Source organism: Juglans microcarpa x Juglans regia, chromosome 1S, assembly GCF_004785595.1.
Source record: "Juglans microcarpa x Juglans regia isolate MS1-56 chromosome 1S, Jm3101_v1.0, whole genome shotgun sequence".
NCBI lineage: Eukaryota > Viridiplantae > Streptophyta > Magnoliopsida > Fagales > Juglandaceae > Juglans > Juglans microcarpa x Juglans regia.
Window position 1 is genome coordinate 22058242 of NC_054595.1, and position 10117 is coordinate 22068358.

At 36.2% G+C, this 10117-nt stretch overlaps 1 pseudogene; it reads right to left on the reverse strand.

The window, feature by feature from the left end:
* Positions 1-803: 803 nt before the first annotated feature.
* LOC121247172 lies at positions 804-1792 on the reverse strand (annotated as a pseudogene).
* Between the last annotated feature and the right edge of the window lie 8325 nt (positions 1793-10117).

Below are 10117 nucleotides of genomic sequence, written 5' to 3' on the forward strand. Positions count from 1 at the left end.
AATTAAGCTACAACTATCATGACACGAAGCATGATGATCATCAATGGTTAATTAATTAATCACATGCATGTTTGAAGCAAGGTTAGAAAATGAAAATTTTCTCTAGTTAGCTAGACATGATGAAGTAGGGTTTTGCTACACAACCTCCACCACACTCCACACTCCACATATTTTTTAATTTTTTAATTTTTTTTATAAAGTTTTTTGAGTTCATTCTTTTTAAATTATTTCAAATTTTCTATTCATTATTCATATAATAAATATTTGATAAAAGAAAAAAAATAAAAAATAAAAATATGGAGTGTGGAGTGTGAGGAGGTTGTGAAGATTTATTCAAATTTTAATTAGATATTCTCCCAAAATTTACAGTGCTCTGATTTTTTATTTTTATGGAAAATGAGCATTTGGTGCTCTTAATTTCTATCATCCGAAAATCTATAACAAGGCGTACGTACTGAGGCAAGATCCAAGAAAATTTGGCAATTGTCCTCAACCATGCCAACTCATTAATTTTCATGATCTAAACCACCATATCATGCAAGTAAGAAAATAAAATGCACCTAATTATCATACATTAAAACTGAGCACATCAATTCATCTAATTAAGAATTATAATTGCCCAAACAAGATATTCGCGATTATCTAAATTTGACTTTATTAAAAAAGTGAAAATTCAAACTAATGTTTTGAGACATAAATCTTAACAGCTAATTTATGAAACTAAATCCCTCTTCTAATTGCCAAAACAATATGGCCTACTTGGATCATCGTTGTAGTTTATTTTATAAGCAACAAATGTTTTATTCTATAATAATCTACTCCCATTAAATTCTTAGACATTCCTCAAACATTATATAAGGCTTTAATTCTTGCAATATCATCTGCATGCAAGCCTTTAGTCACTCCTTGAGAGATACTGGGTTCCATGATTGCTCCTTGAACTGAGCTATGCCCAAGTCCAAGAAGGTGCCCAATTTCATGCAAAGCAACTGTCTCCAAGTCATATGCACCCGGAGTAGCACCCACACTCCAGGGCTCATCTGCATCATAATGGAATCTTCCATCTGTTGGTGCAAATGCATGAGCAATGATTCCATTAGTTCCATCAAAAGGATTCCCGTCTCCATGATCCCTACTTCCAAAACCAATAGTGATATCTGCATTTGATAGGGCTTGAGCCTGCGAGAAGGTGAAGTGCATGTTTCCTGCCCAAGTTCGGAAAGCTTGTGCGACGGGACTCATCGCTTGAGTTGGGGTTCCTGGGAGAAACCCGTATGTGAGATGATACTTTGAGGTTGGCCACTTTGGAGCACTTGGAGACATGAAACTATAATGAGAGACAATATGAAATGAGCCATTGCGGTGGTGATGCTTCTTCTTGCCCGATTGCATCGAGTTTGTACCATTGATGATATCTGCTACGTCACAACGAGGCATTATCATCTTTGATACCGTTTTAGCATCCAAAGTCCCAGTGGCCTTTAGATGATAATTTTGCTAGTATGTTTTGACTGTAGATTCTAAGAGTTCATCAAAATCATCATCATTGGCATGGGTGTTGTTTTTGGTTTTGTGATAATAACCAAATTGTTCAAGATACGTTTTGAGGTCATGGATGCCTTCTACCTTTTCACCCTTGTGGCATCCCTGAAGACGCTTGAGAAATCCAAAGGGTGATATTTTTTTTGTCAGATGAGTCTAGCGGAGTTGTTGCATGAGAAAGGAGGGAAATGAGGGCAAGGAGGAGGCCGAGAGTGATAAAGGAGAAGAGGGGAAGACTTTTAGCAGCCATGAGTACTACTAAATGGTGAAATCAAGCAAGCAATTACGGTGTCGGGATGGATGTTGCAGAAGGCTCATGGATTGGATGCTATTTATTGACTGCTAATAACCGTGTCTAGTATGTTATATATGGCGGGATCAAGCAGACCTATTTTTCTTGGGCATATTAGTCAACTTAACATGAAGTTTACGTTAATAATTTGGACCAACAAGTATGAATTAATCCATTTATTTTGGACCAAGAAGCTGCTTCTGGAGACCTTATATAGGACGTCAAGGTTTATCAACGAGGAATTGAGGTACGTACGTAAGACCCATGAAGTGATCATGCAGTTTGGCAGCCATACGCTTCCTATATTGCCCTTCCCTTTTCATTCGCAACAAAACATTTTCTTTGGGATAGAAAACTAGCTGCCACGTCGGAATTAATTCTCAAATCAAGATTAATCAGATGCCAACACGTGTCACAAACGCATAATCGGATTTTAAAATAAGCTCAAAAAAATCATCTATATTAACATGTTCATTTGTCAGTAGACAAATAAATGTTTTTACAACTAGAAAATAAATTGAGAATAAACTATTTTTTAAAAAAAAATATTGAAAATAGTTACATTTGAAGAACTGAAAATAGAACAATTGAAAAATTGAAAAATATAAAAATAGAAAATAATACTTTATATTAGAGAATATTATCCATAATTTGATAAACTAAAATTAGAAAGAATAACTAAAAAATGTATGGTTACTCATGACTTACCTTTATGGGTGGCCACCAATATATTGAGAGAAATATTTGGTCTTAAAAGAAGATTTAATAACAGAAAATTTATAAACTTATGCTAGTTAATATGATACGTTAATTTATAAAAAAAAATTATTGTATTATAAAATAAATTTTACATTTCCCATTAAAATACGTCAGTTTATAAACTCGATTTTATAGTAGACCTAACACTTCTCTTTTACTACTGCGCGCAATAGATACTTATTTTCTATTACAATGTTATAAAGGACCCCAACTAGTCATATTTGCTTACGAGCCCCTTCGAGGATCCCAACTAGTCACGCGTGCAGCTGAGATATGTGATGCACATGCATGGTCTACCAATGAAATACACCCGACCAATGCAGCTACTTCCATAAACAATTCTATAACTCGTTTTATGCGTGGAATATTTGAGGTCAAGTTAATATATATAGTAGGGCCGCTCCTGGCAAGGGTCCTTTGATTTGGTAGGCGTGTGAGGCCGCTGCAAGGGACCCCCGAGGGGAGGGTCGAGTATGCGGGCCGGGATAGTCCTACATCGGCTAGTAGTGATCCTGCTAGTGGCTTTATATTGAGAGAGGCACCCTCTCTTGCACAAACGCTTTTGTAGGATGAGTTCTACCTTCATTGGTATCAGAGCCAAAACCGATATCGTCAAGGGGTAGTAGGGTCGCTTCTGGCATGGGTCCCTTGGTTTGGTAGGCGTGTGGGGCCGCTGCAAGGGACCCCTGAGGGGAGGGTCGAGTATGCGGGCCGGGATAGTCCCACATCGGCTAGTAATGATCCTGCTAGTAGCTTTATATTGAGAGAGACACCCTCTCTTGCACAAACGCTTTTATAGGATGAATTCTACCTTAATTGGGACAGCTCAATCCGATGGAGTTAATAATTTGATTTATACTATTTTAACAATGATAAAGAAGAACTATTTCAACTCCTAGAAATAGCTTCGTCATCATCATCTGATATCTTTGAGTTCAGTTCTAATGATTCAGAGTATCACTCAAAAACTAGATCACCTGATCCTACTGGTCCTAAGCTAGGTTACGATTGTAATGATACTTGTTGCTAGACAAAGGGTAAGACAGTTTATGTCTTAACTAAATCTGAAGAATAAGAAAACCTATTACTAACCTTGATTTCTCAAATTACAAATCCTGAGTTTAAAGAAGAATATCTTCTTAAACTCAAGAAGACAATGGTTTACCAAGAACCAGAACCTTCTAAGCAAATGATTAGTTTTCAAGAAACCTTGAAAAGATTTCAAAAAAAAACCCAAGGAAATTTCTACAAATGATTTACAACACGAAATTAATCTTGTTAAAAAAGAAATCGTTGAACTCAGATCTGAGATTAATAACCTTAAGTCTGAAAACGAGATTTTAAAATAAGAATTTTTAGTGTTTAAAATTGATAAACAACTTGATCAAGATATTCCTTCTGGTAATGAGCAAACAAATGATTCTGGTTCAAGCCAACATGAGTTAGCCGCTGAAAATCAGATTTGTTTGATCCATCATACCATTCCTCCAAAATGGTTTTCCAGGGTCACCATTGTGGTTGCCCATGATTTTCAATTTACTGTTGTTGCTATGATTGATTATGGATCAGACCTAAATTGCATTCAGGAAGGACTTATTCCTAAAAAATATTTTGAAAAATCTTCTGAGAAATTATTTTCTGCAAATGGATTTCAGATGAAAATCACATATGAGCTTAACAACGCTCATTTTTGTCAAAACAATGTTTGTTTTAAAATTTCGCTATTTTGGTATCAGAGCCATTCTGGTATCTAATTGTTGTGAATTGTTTCTTCTTTGTTGAACTTATTTTGTTTTCTGACAACCCCCCACCCGGAGTTTCTACTTTGGTTGGTTCAGGATCATCTTTCGACAAGTAGGTCAGCAACTCGGAGGTATAAGTCCCGTTTTGAAGCCAGGGAGGCGAGTATAGGGCAATTATAGGTTCAAACCCGAGGGCCGAGAGTGGTAAGTTCGCAGACCCCTGAGATGCGATGGTCGGTGTTGTCCTAGGACAAAATGAGTTGGATAAATAGATCCAATTCAACAATTAGTTCCAGGTCGGCTATGCCGCCTGACATAGTTAATGAGGAAGACTGTACTTTTGAAGCAGCAGAGTCGTCTGTGCTAGGATCATGGAAGATTCCAAAACTTGATGTTAGCACGATCTATCGAACCAATTGGTTTGAGAGATCTATGCACACACAATTTTGCGTGCGTACTGTTGAACAAACTTTTGCTATTTCCAAAACTCAAGAAAAATGCTATCTATTCTCAAAAGAACAGACAACAAAATTCTTGCAGCAAGGTTTTAGATATATTCATATTAGATCTGTCCAAATTGCTGCCAAACCTTTAACAAGGGGAGGTATCAATGCATCCGTATTGTTTTGTTTAAGGGATGTCAGGTTCAATAATTTTGAAACAAGTATTCTCGGAATGATCCAATCCTCTCTAACGGATGGACCAGTCCATTTTAATTGTTATCCTGATTTAACAATTGCTCTTGATGATGAAAATATTTTAAAATGTTTGACTTTAAACATTTTAACTTCTGGATATGATATGCTTAAGGATAGCAAACCCCTTACTTTTATTTACAAGATTTATTATCGTCTTTTAAAAACGAATTTAAATCCAAAAGTCATAGCAAAACCCATCCAGGGAAAAACTCTTCTGATCCAGAGTTCAACCTCAGATGCGGATGTTTTAACTCCAAAAATAATTTTTTGGAAAGATATAATTCTTCCCAAAGAATGAATTTTGGAAGAAGAAATTCCTTCCATCCCTCGAAATCCTGTTGAAAGTTATCCAAGTAACATTCAACAGTACCTGGATGGAACTGGTAAAATTAGTTTTGACCAGACTAGATCTCCAGGGCTAAGAAGAAATTATTTTGCTGGATCTAGCTCTTCCTTTGTAGGGTCAGAAATTCCAGTAAGAAGAGACCAAAATCTCAAATAATTTCTGGAAGATTCTGTTAAAATAGCCCAACCTGTTAATCATGTTTTAAAATTGAAAGGACTTTCTACGTCCTCTCAAGTTACTTCTGCTTTTTATTCTGCACAGGATGCTGGATCCTCTAAAGACCAGCCTATTCATAATGAAGCCGATAAAGAAGATGATAACTCATCTTTATCACCTACAGCTTCAGATATGGTAGCTCCTGTTGCACCTCAGGTTTATCACAGTTTAACTGTGCTAAACAAACCATTTATGTTTGATCTTGTTTATCTTTTTGAAGAATATAAACTTTCAAAAAACAGTGCTAGGCGAAAAGCCTATCACACAAAATATTCTGAAAAAAAAAAAACAACGTGTTAAATGGAAATGGAAAGAAGAAATGAATAAGCAGCAACGGCATATTCTTTTCTTTGATTTTGTTGAAAATATTTATGTTTCTAACAACACTTTAAATGTTGTTAAAACTGATTTTGTCAAGGAAGAAGGGAAAATGGTAGTTCATTCTAGCCATCTACCTTTGGAGACTGTTCTCATCACCTATAAAGGGGTTGAGTTATCTGTTTCACCTTTCAAAATCTCAGAAATTGTTTCCAGAGATCCTGAGAAGGACAAGGTTCTCAAAGAAATAAAAAATGTTATTTCTCAAAATAAATTTGTGAATCTTGCTCTTCATACGATCGGACAACAGTTAGATCGGATTGAAGAAAAGGTTGAAAAACCTGATCCTATCTCTTTGGTTTTAACTAAAGATCAGCCAAAGAAAATGATTGAAAAACCTTTGATTATCTTACCTGAAAGTCGTACCAAAATTGATTTTAAAAATCCACAGGCAAAGACTTTAGACAAGATTGATCAAATGCTTAATGATCTGAAAAAAGAACAGCCTTCTACTAGTGCTTTGTCTAACAAAGAAATAGAAGAAGAAGTTCTTGTTGAAACTACAGATGAGTCTTCTAATGATCACTCTTCTGAAGAAAATGATCTTGATTTACTTAAAAAGAATTTTCAAGATATTATTTTAAAACCTGAAATTGCCAAATTTTCTTCAAAAGGACCCAAAACAATAAGTCTAACGAAAAACTGGTATTCCAGGCCCTACTCCTCCTGATTTACAGTTTGAAGAAAAAGTTTTTCAAAACCAATCTTCTTACTCTACTGACAAGGTTTACGAATGGAATATTGATGGTTTCTCCGAACAAGAAATCGTGAATACCATGAGTAAAATGTCTCTTGTGACAAATGCTTATGTAAATAACAATATTAGACAATCTGATATTGTTAAGATTTTAACACAAGGATTTTCCGGTGTTTTAAGAAATTGGTGGGATAAACATCTTACCAGAGATGCTAAGGAAACCATTCAGAACGCTGTTAAGTGTAATGATGAAGGGTTACCCGTTTTTTATGAATCTATTGGGACAGCCCAATCCGATGGAGTTAATACTTTGATTTATACTATTTTAAAACATTTTATTGGCACACAATCTGATATAACAAGCCGCATCAGCGACCAGTTAAAAAATCTCAGATGTCTAATTATAGATGGTACCAAGATGTTTTTATTTCCAAAGTAATGCTTCGAGATGATAGCCAGAAGCCTTACTGGAAGGAAAAATTTATTGATAGATTACCTCGCTTGTTTGCATACAAAGTGAAGGATGAACTTACTATTGTTGGGTCTCTAAATTACGATGGATACACTTATGGTGATATCTGTACTGTAATTAAGAAACTTGGTATTAGTATGTGTAATGATCAAAGAATGCTTCGTGAGCAGATGAGAAATAGCAAGAAAGCCAAATACGAAATGGGGACATTTTGTGAACAATTTGGACTTCCTGCTATAGCTCCCTCCAAAAGAAAGCACAAGTTTTCTAAACCTCATAATGGTATCAAGAGAAAACCCCATGATGAATTTTATAAGAAAACTTATAAAAAACCATTTTCTAGGCCATTTTTCAAGAAAAAAAAATTTAAACATTTTTCTCAAGGAAAATATTTTATTTGTGGCAATCCAGGACACTTTACTGATAAATGTCCCAAGAAAGCTAAAAAAGATAAAAAAAAATTAAAGAAAAACAGAAAGTAAACCCCCCACCCCCAATACCCAGTATAAAACTCATCAAGAATGAGTCTGGATCCATCCCTGTGCCCAGTGCCTCTTCAACAGCACTGGATATTGCCAATAGGTTCACACCTCTTGGTAAAATTGTGCAACCGACGACTTTCGCGTCTACAGTTTCTACATCTTTTGATCTATATGCGAAATCAGTAGCATCAAAAGGTCCTACTTTGATTACTCCTCAGTTTTTCCTCCCAAAAGGAAAATCTAAATATTTGAAGAAGCCTATTGTAACCAATCTGTTTTATATAGAACCTAATCGTTCTAATTTAACAGATCTGTTTAAAATAACCTCTTCCTATTTTCCCCCTAATTTGCACTGGATACCTGAAGATTTATCAAAAAATCTCCAGTATCCTGATTTTCACCAACTCTCTTGTCATAAAACTCATTTATGATAAGAATGATTTAACAAAATTGATCTATCACAGTGCTTATATTCTCCGAGTCATCACAGAGGTAGAATGGGGAACAAATCCCTGAACTGTCAAAAGACTCCCAGACTCTGCACTAAGTTATAATTATTTTGATTATATGACTACCTAGAACCGCTTCATGTTCTTTCAAGTACCTGATATGAGCCATTCCTGGTTCATCAATTTTGATACAAGGTTCAAAGGAACTTTTCCATATTGGTTTCTCCAATGGTAGGACCGATATGGTTTAATTCCTCAGAATCTCCCTAAGCAGCTCGCCAGAGCTTTTACATTCTATGAACAAGTTGCTGGTACAAAACTGAACCGGCATTCAGTTATGTTCCCTTATGAGCTATATTTTTACAAGAACTACAAATTACCGTGGATCTTTAAGTGGAAATATGAGAAGAATGCTAATATCATATCCCGAGCTTATTTTACAAAATGGTGGGATAGGTTTGGATATATTGATAAAGTAATTAACCAGATAATTAAAGATTTTCCTCAAGTCGCTCATGATCTACAAGACAAGAAGGAATTCCCAGCAATCAAATCTGGTACACCTGTTCCTGAATACCCTTTAATGATTCAGGCCCCTAATTCACCAACTGCTTCAGCAAGAGGAAAAGCCACCAGCTCATCCTCAAAGAAATCTTCTAAGTCTATCAAAGATAATATCCTCAACATACTTGATAAAAAAGATTTAATAAAATTACTTGAGCAACAACTGTCTAAGTCCACGAGTAATAATTCTGAAGACGATGAGAATTCAGAAGCATCCTCAGAGGCTTCGTACAGTAACCTATTTGGTCATGACTCTGAAGACATTCTAAAGTTGGAAGATGATTGACTACTACTTGAGTTCAAAGAAGACTGACCATAGTCCTCTTTGAGATATTTGTCACTTTGTGCCTAAAGCAGCCGCCATCAGAGACAGCTGGAAGACACAGAGATGATCGAATGCTATTTTGTCATCTTATGCCTAAAGCAGCCGCCCCCAGATACAGCTGGAAGACATAAAGATGATACCACTTGTGCTCGTGCTTAAACAGTTCCTATTGTTCACTCACGGATTGATTTACTGTTTTACTTTAATAATTGTAAATAGGAACTCCTTATGTTATAAAAGGAGAACTTTATCCTTGTGCTGAGGCAGAACTTACATTCGAGAGAAAATTGATCCTCTCCCTCTAAAACTGAGTCTCTTTATTTACTCTGATTTCTGTAAGTGCAAATCTGCACTACCTTGTGCCTGTAATTACTTTAAGCTTGTTAATTTTAATAAAACGTATATGTTTATTACAATTAATTTTACATATTCATTCATGCATATGGTTGGTTTAACCGCCTATTTATTTGTGCTTGCATAATTTAATTATTGTGCAATTTACTCTAAGTCTTTCATTCCCTTCCTTCTCTTCTTCTTCAGTCAGCTTCGGCTTTTCCTTAATTCCGCTGCAATGGGACCCCCAAGGGGAGAGTCGAGTATGTGGGTCGGGATAGTCCCACATCGGCTAGTAGTGATCCTGCTAGTGGCTTTATATTGAAAGAGGCACCCTCTCTTGCACAAGCGCTTTTGTAGGATGGGTTCTACCTCAATTGGTATCAGAGCCAAAACCGATATCGCCGGGGGGTAGTAGGGCCGCTCCTGGCAAGGGTCCCTTGGTTTGGTAGGCATGTGGGGCCGCTGCAAGGGACCCCCGAGGGGAGGGTCGAGTATGTGGGCTGGGATAGTCCCACATTGGCTAGTAGTGATCCTGTTAGTGGCTTTATATTGAAAGAGGCACCCTCTCTTGCACAAGCGCTTTTGTAGGATGAGTTCTACCTCAATTATAAAAGCTAGAAATTAATTAAAAATAAGAATGGAAAACAACGAAAACGTCCTGGTTTAGTATTTACATTAACGTATACTTCATGTTTAGTGTCGGTCTATTGCCCAAGGTAAAAAAAAGGGGGGCAAAGTCGTGCGACGTGCTAGTTACAAGGACCGACGCGATCGTGATCTGGAAAATGCACCAGCTTTTCTTTTTTTTCTTTTTTTTTC